Raw genomic sequence first — 17600 nt, forward strand, 5'->3', positions numbered from 1 at the left:
AAAGTGACTGAGAAATGGATAGGAACTCTGGTCTTTTACTGCGGACTGGCATGAAATCCATTCAAAAATTGCTTTAATATTTAATTTTTAGGAGATGTCCGACATAGCTAAATTTTTCACTGTGTTTGCCATGAGCAGTTAGTTAGTGGGTGTTACTGTCAATGTTTCCATCAATTTGAGCTGGCTAATAAAATGATGACGTATCTATATTGAATACACATAAAGGGCTAAGAGTCAAGGTTGAGAAATTATCAGCATATAGCCTTCCAATTCTCCTCTGCTGCAAAACTAAACCATGTGGAATACACCACCCTGACAAAGAAAATCACTTTTGCTAGTTAACAATTCAAGAATCGGTTCCTGAGTAATGTAGAAGGCTAGGTCGACAGTAGGTTACTTTGACATTTATTCCTCAATTATTGTAAAGCCAGTGATAAATTGCAGCTATGAGAGTTGGTTCATAATTAGTTTTTAGCCCTTTCATGTACATGTTCATTTAAGCAAAAAACAAGTTTGTTTTGTGGGAGAAATCGACTTGTGAATAATCCCCTCCAATGGTAGTCGTCTAAACATTTGCGGTCATTTCATTTGTTGGATTTTTAGCTGCATAAATCACTTTGAATTTGGTACGCAGCGCAAGGACTAAGATTAGAAAGGGTTAATATTATTTCAGGGATTTTTTTTCCTCCATTAAATGTGTTTATTATTCCAAAGATTTTCCGTGTGATGTTACACATTTTCACATTTTGGAGTTCTTGGAGTGTTATCTGATTTTGCTTTTCCTGACTTGGGCTACCAGTGCAACTAACTGTTGTTTCGTGTTAGGGCAACATGACCCAGCAAATATTTCTTCTATCACAAATGAAAGAGTGACGTTTCCAGGCAAGGGTTTGGAGTTTGCTTTTTTTTTTCTGTGGATTGAACTGAAATGTAGTTATGATGAACTAACTGCAATTGATTGCAATTCATTTAGCATTTAAATGTGGGAGTATATTGGTTCTATTTCTTTTCAGACTCGCATTTTAGATTTGCTTTCCACTCACATAGTGAAGTTCAAGGTGTGGGGGGGTCATTCTAACTAATGATTGAAGGAAGAATTTACACTGAGCAGAATTGTGGAGCAAAGCAGTATTCTGACTTACAAAGAACAGAAAATGAGCTTAAAAAATGAAAAAGGACGGTCCTTCAACATATAATTGAGGGCTTTGTGCACAATTAAGAGGCTTCAGAGAGTTGTGCGTTAAGAATTTTCAGATCCATAATCAGCCTGCCACGGTCAAGTTAACAGCTCCTTGGCACTGGTAAATTGTGCTTAGAAATTTAATCCGCACTGAGGAAGTTCTACATTTCCAGAGGTGTTCTCTTTTGGATGAGAAATAAATTGAGCCATAACCTGCCCTCTCTGTGGATGTTAAGGACTGCTTAACACTTCATTGATCAGGGGAATTATCCTTGCTGAAATAGCAAATATTTAACTCTCAATCTGCGCCAGTAAAACAGAATATCTGGTTATTATGCCGTTGCTGTTTGTAGGAACTTTTTGAGCGCATGTTAGCTTCTGCATTTCCTGAGGTGCGCCCGTGACAAGATAGTATGTATTGGTTTTGGCATTGTTTTATTATGGTGACATGTTCCGAGATACATTATCTTTTAGTTTGTCTGCTTCTGAATTTTAAATAAGACTAGACTAAGTGGGACCTGTTGGGTCCCTGTCACATGGGAGGCCTGGTCCCCAAACGCAACCCGTTCCACAACGCAATATTCCACCACTCATCCATTCCCCCAACGCAACCCGTTCCCCCAACGCAATATTCCACCACTCATCCATTCCCCCAACGCAATATTCCACCATTCATGCATAGCCTCTAACTGCGCTGGCGCAGCTTATTTCCCCTCATCCCCCAGCACTCCCTCCCCCTCCTTTTCACACTCCCCTTCCTTTTCACACTCCCTCTTCTTTTCCCTCTCCTCCTCATCTCCCTCTCCTTTCCCCTACCCTCAGTCTCTCCCTCCACAACTCCTCTCCCTCCACAACTCCTCTCCCCTCCCTACCCTCCTCCTATCCCTCTATTCCCCATCTCCCTCACTCCTCACCTCCCCCTATCTCCCCCCCCCTACTATCCCTCATTTCCCCCACTGCCCTCCTCTCCCTCTATTCCCCACACCCTACTTCTCCCACATCCCCACAATCCTTTCACTCTATTCCCCCCTCCTCTCCCACTCCCCTTCCTCACCTCCCCCACTTTCCCTCATCTCCCTACCTACCCTGTCCTCTCCCTGAATCCCAGCCACTCTCCCTCCTCACCTCCTCACCTCCCCAGGATCTCGAGGGTGCCGCTCCTTTCCCTCATTGCAAGCCCAGAGCAGCAGCGCCGTCACTCTCAGAGCCAGCCTCAGCGCCCAGGCCCCAGATCATCGGCGCGGCCTCTCCCCGCCCGGCCTCTCCCTGCCCTCAGAGCCGGCTGCCCGCAGAGGCAGCCCTAGCCTCAGAGCCAAGGAGTCAAGAAATTAAAATGGACGTAATCTTACCCGTGTCGCCATTTTTGAAAAAGATGGTGATCTGAATTCTGGAAAGGTCCCAATTGCGCAGGCACGGCTGAAGACCCATTGGGTGCCCTTTGCGACGCCGGTAAATATGCGCATGGGAACTCTCCCTCAACTACGCTTGCATGAGTGGTGGTGCTGATTTAATTTTTTTTTTAAACGTTAATAACTTTTAAAATACACCATCAATCTGAACAGAACCTGTTTCATTTACAGCACAGGACAATGGTGAGTACGGTGGGCCAAAAATTGTAGTGCTCTCATATACCATTTTTGCACAAATAGAGGTACAACGCAAACCTGCAAATAACAAGATGAGAGTTTTAGTTATATAATAATAATATAATAATCTATATTACTAAAAGTCTCTTCTTGACCGGTTTTGGCGATCTGTGCTGCGATTTCTGAGAGAACGCTGCCACCTACGGCCGTCATTTTTGGCCACCTCGCTCAGAGCCCACCTCCGCCGCATGTGTGCCGAGGATTTTTCCAGTTGATGAAAAATGACAGATATTAATGATTTTACAAAATTCCCCATTCTCTCTGATGCCCCCGCTGGCGGCAGGGGGGATGGACTATAAAACAAGGAAGTGGTGTGCCTCAATTAGTCTGCAAGCTGGAGGAAGGCAGAGGGTCACGTTTCACTGAGCTGTGAATAACACTGAACACATGTCCACACAACTGTGAGTAAGTACCCTTAATGTGGTTTGAAAATTAAAATATGGTTAAAGTAAAAAAGCACTGCCTGCAAATGGTTGTTTGGGGATTTTGGGTCGAAATAAAAAGGCACTCTCTTCCCCCCCCCCCCCTTCTCCCCCCCCCCCTTCTCCCTCCCCCCTCCTCCTTTCCCCCCCCTCTCCTCCCCCCCCTCCCCCCCCTCTCCACTCCCCCCCCCTCCTCTCCCCCCCCTCTCTCCCCCCTCCCCCCTCCCCCTCCCCCTCCTCCCCCTCCCTCTCCTCTCCCCTCCTCCCCCTCTCTCTCCCTCCTCTCCGCTCCTCTCTCACTCTCCCTCCTCTCCCCCACCTCTCTCTCTCATCTCCCCTCCCTCTCTCATCTCCCCTCCCTCTCATCTCCCCTCCCTCTCATCTCCCCTCCCTCTCCTCTCCCTCCCTCCCCTCTCCTCTCCTCTCCTCTCCCCCCCTCTCCTCTCCCTCCCCTCCTCTCCACTCCACCCCCTCTCCCTCCCCTCTTTTTCTCCCCTCCTCCCCTCCATCCCCTCCCCCACCGTCCCACCCCTAAACCCCCCTCCCCTCCACACACACCCCTACCCCCTTCACACCCCCCTCCCCCTCCCCGCTCCCCACCTCTCCCCCTCCCAGCACACCCCCTCTCCCCCCTCCTCTCCTCTCCTCCCTCTCCCCTCCCCTCTCCTCTCCCCCCTCCTCTCCCCCCCTCTCCCTCCCCCTCCCTCACCCCTTCTTTCTCCCCTCTCCCCCCTCTCCTCTCCCCTCCCTCTCCTCTCCTCTCCCCCCCTCCCCTCTCTTTCTCCCCCTCTCACTGTTAAAGTCCTGCTACTCTCCCCCTCCTCTCCTCACGTCTCTGTCAAGTATGCAACACACACTCTGACCCTCCTCTCCCCTCCCCTCTCCGCTCCTCCCCTCTCCTCCCCTCCCCTCTCCCCCACGCCCCTCTCCTCTCCTCTCCTCTCCCCCTCTCTCTTTCTCCCCCCATCTTTTTCCCCCCATTCCTCCCCTCCATCACCGTCCCTCCCCTCCACGCACCCCTACCCCCTTCCCTCCACCCCTCCCTGCTCCCCACCTCTCCCCCTCCCCCTCACCTCCCCCCCCCTCCCCTCACCTTTCCCCCCCTCCCCACTCCCCTACCTCTCCCCCCCCCCCTCACTCTCACCCTCTCTCTCTCCTCCCCTCCATCCCCACCTTTCCCCTCTCACCCATCCTCCCTCTTCTCCTCCTCGCCACCCCCTCTCCCTCTTGCCCCTCTCTCTGTGTCTCTGCCCCTTCTCTCTCTGCCCTCACTCTCCACCCCCCCTCTTCCCCCCTCTCTAGATGTGACTGCAAGTTGGGGGCTATGCGTCAGTAGATAGGGTGGGATTGGGTAAAAGGAGCAAATTAATAATATTAATATAATATCAAGGGGGGTAATTAGCGTGAGTGCGGGGGGGGGGGGAATAGTTAGTGCGTGTGACGCTGCATGCCGCCTCCCCCCCCCCCCCCCCCACAACCGCACGTTGGGGGAACAGACCCAACGGGTCTGCACTTGGTCTAGTAATATATAGATATATATATTAATGTGTGTGTGTGTGTGTGTATGAGCCATTAAACTTGCCAGTATGTTATAGTCATGTCTAACATTTTTAATATTTTAGTCTTTGTCTGTATTTTTGTAAGTGGGATTTCAGATTCAGATTAAGATTCAATTTAATTGTCATTGTCAGTGTACAGTACAGAGACAACGAAATGCATTTGATACGTAGTAGGGGTGTGTACTTTTGTTAGAGGAGTCTCACGCAGACTCGCAGATTAGAAGTTTTAGTTTTGTGTCGGAGTATGAGGGGAAATAGTTTTCTTCCATGATCACGACACACATGTTACGAGACGACATACCTTTTTAAGAAGAAGCCTTTATGTGATTTATATGACGTGAATGGAACAGCGATTAAGAACGGAAAGTAATATATATAGATATTACTAAAAGTCTGATCATGACCACTTCCTGTTGTTCTGTATATTGATTTTAGAAAAAACACTGCTACTTACGGCTGTGAATTTTTGGCCATCTTACTCGGAGTTCCCTTCTGCTGCGCAGGACAAGAGGATTTTTCCCATCGATGAAATAAAAGAGTTATTAGTGTTTAAAAAATGTTGAGATTCTTTCTCCTGAAGGCCACGCCCTTTCCAGAGGGACTCTAAAACCCGGAAGTGTGCAGGTGCCTCAGTTCTCTGGAAGATGGGGGAGCGAGAGGTCGCAATTCTCAGTCTGAGCTGTGAATAACACTCAACACATGTCTACTAAGCTGAGTGGTTTTACAGACCTGTCAGTGCCCTTAATGTGGTTTGAAAATGTAGTTTGAAAATGCAAAAGTGTGTTTTGGTTTGAAAGTGCTAAAACTGTGTTGCCTTTGGTTTTGAAAGTGCTAAAGTGAGCTGCCTAGCCTTTGGTTTTGAAAGTGCTCAAGCGAGCTGCCTTGCCATTGGTTTTGAAACTGCTAATGTGAGTTGCCTTGCCTAATTAGAGCTGCCTTGCCTAATTAGAGCTGCCTTGCCTAATTGGAGCTGCCTTGCCTTCTATATAATAAAAATCTAAACTTGACCACTTCCTGTTTGCGCTTTATATTGATTTTAGAAAAAAACGTTACCAAGTACGGCTGTGATTTTTGGCCATCTTACTCAGAGTCCCCCTCCGCTCATCAGATGCCGAAGATTTTTGTCATCGATTAAAAATGAAAGAGTTATTAGTGTTTAAAAATGTTGAGATTCTCTCCTGTCAATCATGCCATGAAGGCCACGCCCCCTTTGGTGGGAGGGGGGAGAGACTATAAAACCAGGAAGTGTGGGCGTGGCTCAGTCTCTGCAAGATGGGTGAGGGAGAGGTCACAACTCGCTATCTTTTGTGGTCTTGCACCCTGCTTGAAATGGTATGAAACTGCACGAATTTGGTGTCCTGGCAATGGAATATCAAGGAATAGCCGTGAGTCAACTGTGAGCCCACCAGCCGTGAGTGAACGAGCTGCCTGCACAACAGGCTTGAGTGACTGAGCCGCCAGCCCAAGAATCCATTTGGCCAACAATGTCCATACTAGTCCTCTGGAAACCAGTCCCTTCAGCGCACAACACCCATATTAGCCCTCCAGAAAGCGCCTCCTCCACTGGCTACCAATATTGGAATTGGTGGAGAGGTGGAATATTGCGCTGTGGGACCAGCCCTCCCGTGGGATGCTGGGACCCGTCGGGTCCCACTTAGTCTCGTATATATATTATATATATATATATAAAACTCTCATTTTGACCACTTCCTGTTTGTACTGTGTTTTGATTTTAGAAAAAACGCTACCACATATTGGTGTGATTTTTTTTTGGCCATCTTATTCAGAGTCCTCCTCCGCTGCGCAGGCCCCGAGGATATTTCCCATCCATGAAAAATAAAAGACTTATTAGTGTTTAAAAACTCTTGAGATTCTCTCTCCTGTCAATCACTGCCATGAAGGCCATGCCCCTTCCGTGGGAGGGGGGGGGGGAGGGACCCAGAAGTGTGGGCGTGGCTGTCTGCAAGATGGTGAGGGAGAGGTCATGACTCTCTGTCTGAGCTGGGAAACTACAGAACACTGTAAGTATGTAATGTACTTGAATAAATTATTTGTTAGCTCTTAATGAAAATGAAATGAGTTGTTTGGCCTGCTCTGTGCTTGAAACTGCAATGGCAATGGAAATGAAGTGAATGCAATGAGCTGTTTAGTTGAGCCTGCCCTGTGCTTGAAACTGCAATGGCAATGAAGTGAAAATGCAATCAGCTGTTTGGCTTGAGCCTGCCCTGTGCTTGAAAGTGCAATGGCAATGGAAGTGAAATAAAAATTCAATGAGCTATTCGGCCTGCCCTGTGCTTGAAACTGCAATGCAATTGGAAATAAAATGAAATTAGTTGATTGGCCTGCCTGAAACCACTGAATTCGGCCCACAATGTCCCAACGGGCCCCACTTAGTCTAGTGTGTGTGTGTGATAAATATATTGTAATAATATTGTATTATTACAATATATTTATATTATTACAAATATATTGTAATAATATTGTACAAGAGTATAATAGATAGTGCAAAGAGAAAAAAACAGAATATAGTTTTACAGCATTGCAGTACAGGTGCACAACCTTTTATCCGAAAGCCTTGGGACCAGACATTTTTCGTAATTCGGAATTTTTCGGCTTTCGGAATGGAAGATTTTTAGCGTAGATTTTAACGGCTGGCTCAGTGGTAGAGTGCTCGGCTCATATCCGCAAGGTCGCGAGTTTGCGCCTCGATCCCGGCAGTTACTCGATCGCGAGTTTGAGTCTTCAATGTAAATTTTTCTTGCAGAATAGGAGAGAATAGGGAGGGTTACGCTGGGATCATTCTCTGTGAGATGATCTTAGTGCGGGAGACAAGTATAGGAGAGGTGTACTGACTGTGTGAGCAGAACTTTGGAAGTGATTGCCCACCATTCTCAAAAGCCGCCGTGTCTTCCTGTCCCTCCAACTCCAGAGGAATCCGCTCCCCGATGGGCCGCTACGGCGACAAGTGGCTGTTCGCCCACAGCCCGAGCTGCTCCACCCCAAGAACAAGACGTACCTTGCACACCATCAGCTTCTGCCCCTACGGGGAGCGTGTTCCTCTGGAGTTGGAGCGGGGCTGGGCTGGAGTTGCTGATCTGGGATCTCCGTGCTTGCAGTGGGCCTGGAGGTCGGTGTCCCGATGAGGGGGCGCAGCTCGGGCTGTGGGCGAACTGCCACTTGTCGCCGTAGCGGCCCATCGGGGAGCGGCTTCTGGTGGTCCTGATGTCTCTCAGCTCCTGTCCAGGGGGGTGGCCGGAGACGTCAGGACCAACAGGAACCCTCTCCCCGATGCGCCGCTACAGCAACAAGTGGAAGTTCGCCCACAGCACGAGCTGCGCCTCCTCATCCGCAACCCGTGTTCCTCTGGAGTTGGAGCGGGGCTGAGCTAGAGTTGCTGCTGGCTGTGCGTCTCTGGGATCTCCGTGCTTGCAGTCGGTGTCCCGTTGGTCCTGACGTCTCCGGCCACCCCCCCTGGACAGGAGCTGAGACTGGGAACTGTACCGCCCTTGCCCAATCCCTCTGCAACTGCAAACAACCCCACTCACCTGCAAGGGCGGTACAGTTCCCAGTCTCAGCTCCTGTACAGGGGGGTGGCTGGAGATGTCACACCCGAGCTGCGCCCCCTCATCCGCAACCCCAAGTACAAGATGTGCCTTGCACATCATCAGCTTCTGTCCCTACGGGGAGCATGTTCCTCTGGAGTTGGAACGGGGCTGGGCTGCTGCTGGCTGTGCGTCTCTGGGATCTCTGTGCTTGCAGTGGGCCTGGGGGACGGTGTCCCGTTGGTCCTGAGATCTCCGGTGACTGGCACTGACCTGCTGGCATCGCCGACGTGAAGACAGTGCAAAGCCTCCGCGCCGGTGCAATGGGTGGGGAGCTGGAGAGGGGAGGGAAGGGGTCACATACATGGCCGGGAAGCAGAGGGGTGTAGGTGGGGTGAAACTGAAGGGAGCGACAATCTGCTGCTGCCTGCCCGCTGAGTTAAAAAAAGTTCCCACGCAAGAATCACGATACACTGTGAATCGTGATTCTACCGTGGGAACATTTTAACTCAGCGGGCAGGCAGCAGCAGATTGTCAATTATTAACCCTCCCGCGCAATATACCCTCACCTTCTCTTTTATGAATGCGGATTTAGTTCCCCTTTCTTCGAGGACCGACCGGAGGTTCCGCTGTCACCTCGGTGAACGTCTTCGAGGACCTTTCTTCAAGGACCGAAAAAATGTCCGCTATTCGGAGCTTTTCGTTATTTGGAATTTTGGATAAAAGGTTGTGCACCTGTATTATATTTTCAGAGGAAATAGTCCAATGTCTGCGTTGAGATGGGTTTGAAGATCAAAACTACAATCTAGATTATGAGAGGATCGTTCCGTAGTCTGAATACAGGGGAAGAAGTTGTTCCTGAGTCTGTTAGTAAGTGTCTTCGAGAATTTGTATCTTCTGCCAATAGGAAGAGGGGAGAAGATGGAATGACAGGTTAGGAGAACGTCCTTGACTTTGTTGACTGGTTTCCCAAGGCAGTGTGAAGTGCAGATGGACTGGGCAACATCTACAGTTCTCTACAATGTCTTGCCGTCTTGGACAGAGCTGGTCCCAAACCAAGCTATGATGAAACCTAAAAGGACACAAAGTTCTACAATTACAGTAGGTCAGATAGCATCTCCGGAGTACATGGCTAAGTGACACTTCAGGTAGGGACTCTTCTCCAGTCTGAAATAGGGACTGATCTGATACTTCACCTATCAATATTCTCCAGAGATGCTGCCTGACCCACTGTGTTACTCTAGTAAACATAGAAACATAGAAAACAAGTGTAGGAGGAGGCCATTCGGCCCTTCGAGCCTGCACCGCCACACTTTTGTGTAAACCAGAATCAGCTGTTCCTTATTTTAGCACTGTGATGCAATCTGATAAGATGGTCTCAATGGTGTGTCTGCAGAGGTTGGTAAGAGTAATTTGAGACATGCCAAATGTCCTTAGTCTTCTGAGGAATGAGAGGCGTTTGTGTGCTTTTCTGGCCTTAGCTTTGGATGGTTGGTCCAGGACAGGTCGTTGACGATATTTATGTCTCAGAACTTGAAGCTCTCGACCATTTTCACTTTGGTACCTGTTGATGTGATGGGGGCATGTACATCACGCTTCCTAAAGTCTTGCTTGCATTGAACGAGAGCAAGTGGTCTTGGCACCATGTTACTGACCCCTCTGTTTCATTCCTTCTTTGAGATCAGGCCCACTTAAGTCTTGTCATCTGCAAACCTGTAGATGGAGTTACAGCAGAATTTGGCGACATAGTTATGAGTGTATAGGAAGGGGCTGTGAACAGATCTTTGCAGGGAATTATTGTGTAGGATGTATTGTCATGTATCCTCACTGAATGTGGTCAATGGGTTGGAAAGTCAAGGATCCATTGGCAGAGCAGATTCCAAGGTCCAGGAGTCTGAAGGTGTGTTTGGATGGGATTATGATGTTGAAGGCAGTGCTAGTCAATGTATAAGAGTCTAACAGAGTTGGCATTGTTATCTTGATGGTCCAGGGATGAGTGCAGGGCCAGGGCGATGGTAGCTGTTAACGTCTTTTTTTATCTGTACTTTCTCTGTAATTGTCACAGTATAATTCTGTAACACCATATTCTGCACTCTGGTATTTTACTCTTTAACCTGTTGTACTTGTGTGTGGCTTGATTGTACACCTGTATAGTATGATTTGAAACAATGTTTTTCACTATCCCTTGGTACACGTGACAATAATATAATAATACCAATACTCAAAAGGCCACACATAATGTTGGTGCTCAAGGTAGAGGCCAAAGTGGGTGATTATGCCTTAGAAAATAGAAAAAGAGGTGTAGGAGTAAGGCCATTCGGCCCTTCGAGCCTGCACCGCCATTCAATATGATCATGGCTGATCATCCAACTCGGTATCCTGTACCTGCCTTTTCTCTATTCTCCCTGATCCCTTTAGCCACAAGGGCCACATCTGCTTTTATAGATATGTGAAGAGAAAAAGATTAGTTAAAACAAATGTAGCTAGTTTTTATGTTCCCTGCTAGTTTTCTTTCATAATCTATTTTCCCTTTCCTAATTAAGCCCTTTGTTTTCCTCTGCTGGACTGATTTTTTCCCAGCCCTCTGGTAGGCTGCTTTTTTTGGCTAATTTGTATGCTTCATCTTTTGTTTTGATACTATCCCTGATTTCCCTTGTTATCCACAGATGCACTACCTTCCCTGATTTATTCTTTTGCCAAACTGGGATGAACAATTGTTGTAGTTCATCCATGTGGTCTTTAAATGCCTTCCATTGCATATCCACCGTTAACCCTTTAAGAATCAATTGCCGTCTATCTTGGACAATTTATGTCTCATACCCTCAAAGTTGCCTTTCTTTAAGTTCAGAACCCTTGTTTCTGAATTAATTATGTCACTCTCCATCCTAATGAAGAACTCAACCATATTAAGGTCACTCTTGCCCAAGGGGCCACGCTCAACAAGACTGCTAACTAACCCTTCCTCATTAATCAATACCCAGTCGAGGAATGCCTGCTCTCTCGTTGGTTCCTCTACATGTTGGTTTAGAAAACCGTTTCTATTGAAACCAATACAATTTGATCAGAAAATCAAATGCATCAGCCATATGTTTTTACAATCGCAGATGAAAAGTTAGGTATGCTGTAGTGAATGACTAGCCTTGATATCACAAATCCTTTTCGTCGGTTACAAGGCACAAATCGTGCAGTATATGCCATTTACAAAATGTACTGCAGTTTCTTCCCCAGGCTATGCCTCCAGCACCTCGCAAACCTACTATCTCCACCAGCAAGAGGACAAGTGCATCAGTTGCATGGGAACACCACCACCTGCAGGTTACTTGCAAATCTGCACTTCACCCTGCCACAAAATATATTTCTGCTTCTTCTTTGTTGCTGAGTCCAAGTCACAAACCCAGCAACACTGTGGAAACATCTTCAACAGAAGGATTGCAACAGCTCACCACTACTTCTTCGAATATAAGTATGAATGGGCAATAAATGTAGTTGTGTCAGCAGCTCTCATATACCAAAAATAAAAACATGCTGGGAATTCACATTGGTAATATTTAAGGGGTTGCTCATTGTTCCAGCTCTTGGTCAGCTGCAAAAAGAACAAATACTGACTAGTCTCTGGCAATTAAATTCAGGACAGCCCATGGGAGTTTCTGGGCAACTCCTCTGAGTATATAATTGCAGCAGGCATAAAGCTTTGCAGGCAGAAATTAATATTTTGTTCATTGCCCTGAAGTGTTGTCATTTCTTTCATTATCATCATACCTTTATGATCACTTGCCAGTCTCTCAATCCTGCAAGAAAACTTGAATCTCAACATCAGGATTTGTCTGATGACTGGTGTTCATCCTTTTATAGAAATCACATTAACACTGCATGGTGTGAGCTCTGCATCTTGATCAGTCTGTATCTTGCAGTGGCATGGGGCCAGTCGCAGGTCAGGACTTGATCAGGACAACCATTGTGTGGGGATATTCTCCAACACACAGGAGCGGTGCTCTGCCCCTCCTCCCCCACACTCTCCCTCTCTTCCATGCCATTCTTTCCTGCAGCTGTTGTGTAGCTGCCAGAGGCTGCGATTGTTTAAGGTCCCAGCAATAGCTTGCCGATGACTGCAGGCTTCACAAACAACTGTGAGAGGACCCCACAGATCCTGTGTCAGCACAGGATTCTATATGCAGCCATCTTTGCCTGGTTTCTCATCAATTGTTGCCCAATTTCATGGCTTACTGCAGAATCTGACATCAAATGCAACAGCTGCGTAGCAAAGCACAAAAGAGTAAAGTACTGTTTCTAGGCAAGGTGCTCTGCAGAAACGGAGCATGTGGCTGTGGCAAGGCATTGCGAAAATGGTGATGCGGCATCTGTGCCTTAGGTCATTTCTGGGTAGTTGGTTGCAGGGGGAGTTTTGTCTGTCGATGCCAAGACGACGAACGGCTGCGTCTTGTTGCGGGGGGTGATTGGCCTGCACCAGTACCATCTCGTTACCAAACGTTTTCTATACTATTCGTTAGATCCTGCCGAGTACACCAAATGTTACAAGGGAATGGGTTCAAGGATCTGACTAGTAGAACAGAAAAAGGCTCACTCGTCTGTTTAGTTGCAAATTAGTTTTATTGGCAAGAGAGGACAAAAACGTACTTGTCTCGGTATGCGCGGGGTCCAGTTTTAAAGCAGTACACCCCTCTCCCCCTCCCCCTCCCCCCCCCTACCCCCCCCCTTCTGTCCTCGATGCTGACCGTGACTCAGCCTGTCGAAGAACCCCTTGGTACATGAACTTGAACTAACATCTGGTTCTCTGGCGCCTTCCTTTATACAGAACCAAGTGTTGAAATAACCGCCGGTAAGTCCTGGCCAATAGCGCTGCTCCCAAATTTAGATTATAACCAATGGCAGGGGACAGCATCCTTGCAAGCCCCCCCCCCCCCTGGGAACAATGCACTATCAGCTGTAGACTGGCATGTAAAGCAATACACAGCACTGCCGGTTTGGCGCGCAAATTTTTAAACAGAACGCTGTCCTCGTCATGTAATCTCCAGGACCATATTTTTCTGCTTCAGAACCACAGGACCTTTTACAGAACAGAAGAAAGCTATTTTCTTTATCACCCTGTGGAAGAGAAATCGTGAAGTCTCACTCCCCTGCCATTTCATAAAGCTTGTTTTTTTCCCTTTCAAGTTATCGTTCATTAACGTGGCTATTAGTTATTCTTTACTCGCATTTTAAAAGGGGTCCTTATTCATTCCCTTTTAAATTTCCTGTCATGCTGCCTTTGTTTCAATGATTTGCTTTTTTTAAATTTCCCTCCTTTTCAGCCCACCACCAGTAATATACTGTTCATTTCATTTTTGCCTCTTTTTAGAGTCATCCAGGGAGTTCTGGCTTTAAATGCCCTACATTTCTTCCTTGTGGAAATGTAAGCTGTATTAAATCATTGCTTTCTTAAAAGGTCTCCTATTTTTAGTTACACTTTTGCCTGCCGATCTTTGATTTTAACCTTCCCAAGCCAGATCTATTTTCATTGAATTGATGCGTATCCTAATTGAATTGACTCGTTTCAGTTTTGAGCAATCCTTTCCCATTTCAAACCATTGTGATTGCAGCTTCCTTGGTGCTTCTGCACAGATACTGACTCCACTTTGCTCATTTTATTCCTCAGGGCCAAATCCAGTTATGCCTCCTTCCGGTCAACTCCCCTCTTTTACTTTTCCAGTCTGCATAGTAAAGTTGAAATCTCCCATTATCAATACTCTCCACCATTTGATTTGATTTGATTTGATTCAATTTATTGTCATTGCACTTTTTCAGTGCAACAAAATGGTTTAGCCTGCAGTCATAACATAGAATAAATAACAAACACTCAACACGGTTTAAAGTCCCAAAGTCATTGTCTCTTCCCTCCTTGCTCTCCCTCTCCCTCTGCGCTGAGGCAATCCAAGCCTCCGATGTTGTGACCCCGCCGGGTGATGGTAAGTCAGTCCCGCGGCTGAATCCGTGCTCCGCAAACGGGCCGGTTCAAACTCCGCGGCCCGGGGCGGTCGAAGCTGCCGAAGCTGCCGTCCTCCAGTCCAGCGGACGCAGCTGTAGTTGCGGGAGCTCCGGAAAACAGAACTCGAGCTCCCGATGATGTCGTCCACTGGCCCGCGGCTGAGCCTTCGAGGCTCCAAAGTCTTGTCGGAAGTTGGGTCGCACCGCAACCACAGCCCCGAAGTCGACCAGCCTCGTGTTGGTAAGTCCTGGCTTTGACTCCACAACCTCAAGGTCAGTCGCAGTTGGAGGCTGCCAGCTCCGCGATAGGCCTCAGCGCAGACGGACACGGAGACGGGGGATACGGCAGGAAAGGTCGCATCCCCCCCCGAAGGAAGAGCCATAAAACATGTTACACCCATTTGCACATTTTTGGATGATTTGTCTGAAAATATCTTCTTGATACCCAGTAAAATAGTCGTATGCTGCAATTGTATCTCCATTGTTCCTCTTATCTGTCCTCGTAAATTCAATTCTTCAGTCACAGCGCATCCTATCTTTTCAGTTTGGCAATATTTTCCTTAACATCAATTTTTTCCTTCCGTGTTTCCCAATTTCTTGTTCTTTTTTTTTCAGTGGTTCTCCATTCTTAATATCAAGGCAGATTTTTATATCATTCAAGAGATTACTCCCTCTACCCACTAAGTACTCCCTCTACCCACTGGGCGTGGCGGCACGACACTGTTGCAGCGGCCCCTTCAGCCTGTCTGTCTTTTTTTTTTGTCTAGTTAAATGTAGTTGTTCGTGGTTTTTTAATAGTGTTTTTAACTGTGTTTATGTGGGGGGCGGGGGGGGGGGGAACTTTTAAAAATCTCTTCCCTGCACGGGAGACCCCGACCTTTTTCCTGTCGGGTCTCCGTTGTCGTTGGGGCCTATCACCGTGGAGCAGCCTCCAACCGGAACGACCTGGGGGCTCCAATCACGGAGCCTGTGGAGCTCCGGACTTAACATCGTGGGGTTGGCCGGCCTCGGAGCGTGGGGAGCGGTGGTGGCTCGCTGCTGCGGCCCGACCCCGGAGCTCGGAGGCTCCAGCTGCAGCCATGTGGACTGTGATAGCGGGAGCTCGCGGGTCCAGGTGAAAGACCGCTTTTCGGAGCTCTCGCAACGCGACTTCTCCCGCCCGTGTCGCAGGGTTGGAACAACCCGGAGCGGGGCCGTACATCGCCCGGCACGGCCTAAAATGGCCGTGGAACTTACCATTGCCCGCCTGAGGCTTCAACATCGGAAGAAAAAATGGTGCAGGGGAGAGAAAGACTTTGCCTTCCATCACAGTGAGGAGGAGATTCAATGTGATGGATGTTTGTGTAAATTGAATTCTGTGTATGTCTTGTAGGAATTGTCTCTGTTTGTATGGCTGTGGAAACTAAGTTTCGTTTGAGCCTCACTGAGGTTCAAATGACATGTAATAAATATTCAAGTAGACTACATGATTAAGGCGAATGCCGTAATATGTATGTGAGCTCTCCGTGAGACCTTCAGAACTTCTTCACAGACAAATCTTCATAACAAAGTCTTTTGATTAATAGATTCTTTATTGTTGATGAAAAACAATAAGGTACATCCAACCTTACAATCCGACTCGTACACTTTAATCTTCATCGAACTCCAGCATATCGCTCTAAAGGTTAGAAAACTCCTTGTGTCTCCATTAAATGTCACATGGTCAAAGGGCATGCCTTCCTGGGGAGAAGGCAGGCACGGGTTATTGATAAGGGACGATCAGCCATGATCGCAATGAATGGCAATACTGGCTCGTAGGACTGAATGGCCTCCTCCTGCTCCTATTTTCTATGTTTCTATGTTTTCTCATGCAAGTCCCAAACTAAACTAAAAACTAAGCTAATACGCAAGAAACCTAGCTCCAAACACGCCCCAGAATACGTCATAAATCCCACCCACATAATAACGGGCAAGCCTAAAATTTAAAGACCCATGCCATAATTAATGATACACAAAATAAGCCAAATGGCCACTACACTTACCACAGAGTGCAAATACATATTACTGATTCCAAACAAAGCTCTCCAGTTCTGGTCAATGCACATGATTTAATGCATGGATATATGGGCATTTGGGCCTTCCGATTTCTCCCCCCCCCCTCCCCTCCCCTCTGAAGATTTCTACCTTTTTCAGGTAGAATCCAAGCAATCTGTTAAAATCTACTTGCATGACCACTTTCCTTTTTCAGTTTACTTCACATATACCAGTATCCCAACGTAGAAAGTATACTCCCTGCAAACTCAAAAGTACAGTGAGGTTTCATGCTCACTTGATGCACCAAGTTAACAGCAAATGAGTAAATACAGTTTCAGTAATTACAGTGACAGTTTACCTCCGTATTCTGTGTGTACACACGTGACTTATTCTAATTCAATAGTATTCAATACTATCTCTCTCAATAGAAAGAGAGGAATAGTAAGGTACAAGTGTAGGTATCCATACATGTTAATTCACAAATGCATGGGGGTGCACTTTGCCGCAGCTGATAGAGCTGGTGTCTCACAGCTCCAGAGATCTGGATTTGATCCTAACCCCCTTGGATGCTGTCTGTGTGGAGTTTGCATAATCTCATAGTGACTGCATGGTTTTCCTCTGGGTACACCTGTTTCCTTGCACATGGTTAATTGTCTCTGTTAAAAAACGTGCCTCATGTGTTGTGGGTGAGAAAGTGAGAGAACATCGAACTTATTTGAACGTGCGATGGATGGTGGGCGTGGTCTCGGTGGCCCCTTTTCTGGTGTCTGATCATTCTTATGGTTTTTTTTGTCTATTTTAGGTTATTTTTAATTTATTTTAAATTAGCATAACCATTTTCCTCCATTGTCTTGTACTAACTTTTTTCCACTTTTTCTATTTCTATTCTATGCCATTAAAAGTTGGCACTATTGTAGGCAATCCACATAGTAATTTAGGTTACAATGCTGCCAATGTCCTCCTGTGCTGCTGTGTTTCTGGGACTTTTGCACCGTTGCCAGGATAGAAGCCTTGATTCAGTTTCTGGGCCTGTTCCATCGTACCCAAACTCAAGTTTGTCTCTTGTTTGTAACAAATTCGCCTCTTAAAGCTAACATTACACAGCTAAAAAACATTTTCGAAATTGAGATTTCTTATTTAGGTCAATTAATGAGCACAGAATTCAAGACTTTCCCTTTTCATTTCTGTCCTTCAATATGGCTATGTTAAATTATTGGATTGCATTCTTCCAAAGACATTTAATTATTTCTACCTAT

The 17600-nt window shown here is 46.9% G+C and overlaps 1 protein-coding gene across 1 annotated transcript in view; it reads left to right on the forward strand.

Annotated features, from left to right (window-relative positions):
* Nucleotides 1-17600, forward strand: part of greb1 (growth regulating estrogen receptor binding 1) — a 207486-nt gene that overhangs the window by 67611 nt on the left and 122275 nt on the right. The gene's annotated exons all lie outside the window — the stretch shown is intronic.

Source organism: Leucoraja erinacea, chromosome 5, assembly GCF_028641065.1.
Source record: "Leucoraja erinacea ecotype New England chromosome 5, Leri_hhj_1, whole genome shotgun sequence".
NCBI classification, from domain to species: domain Eukaryota; kingdom Metazoa; phylum Chordata; class Chondrichthyes; order Rajiformes; family Rajidae; genus Leucoraja; species Leucoraja erinaceus.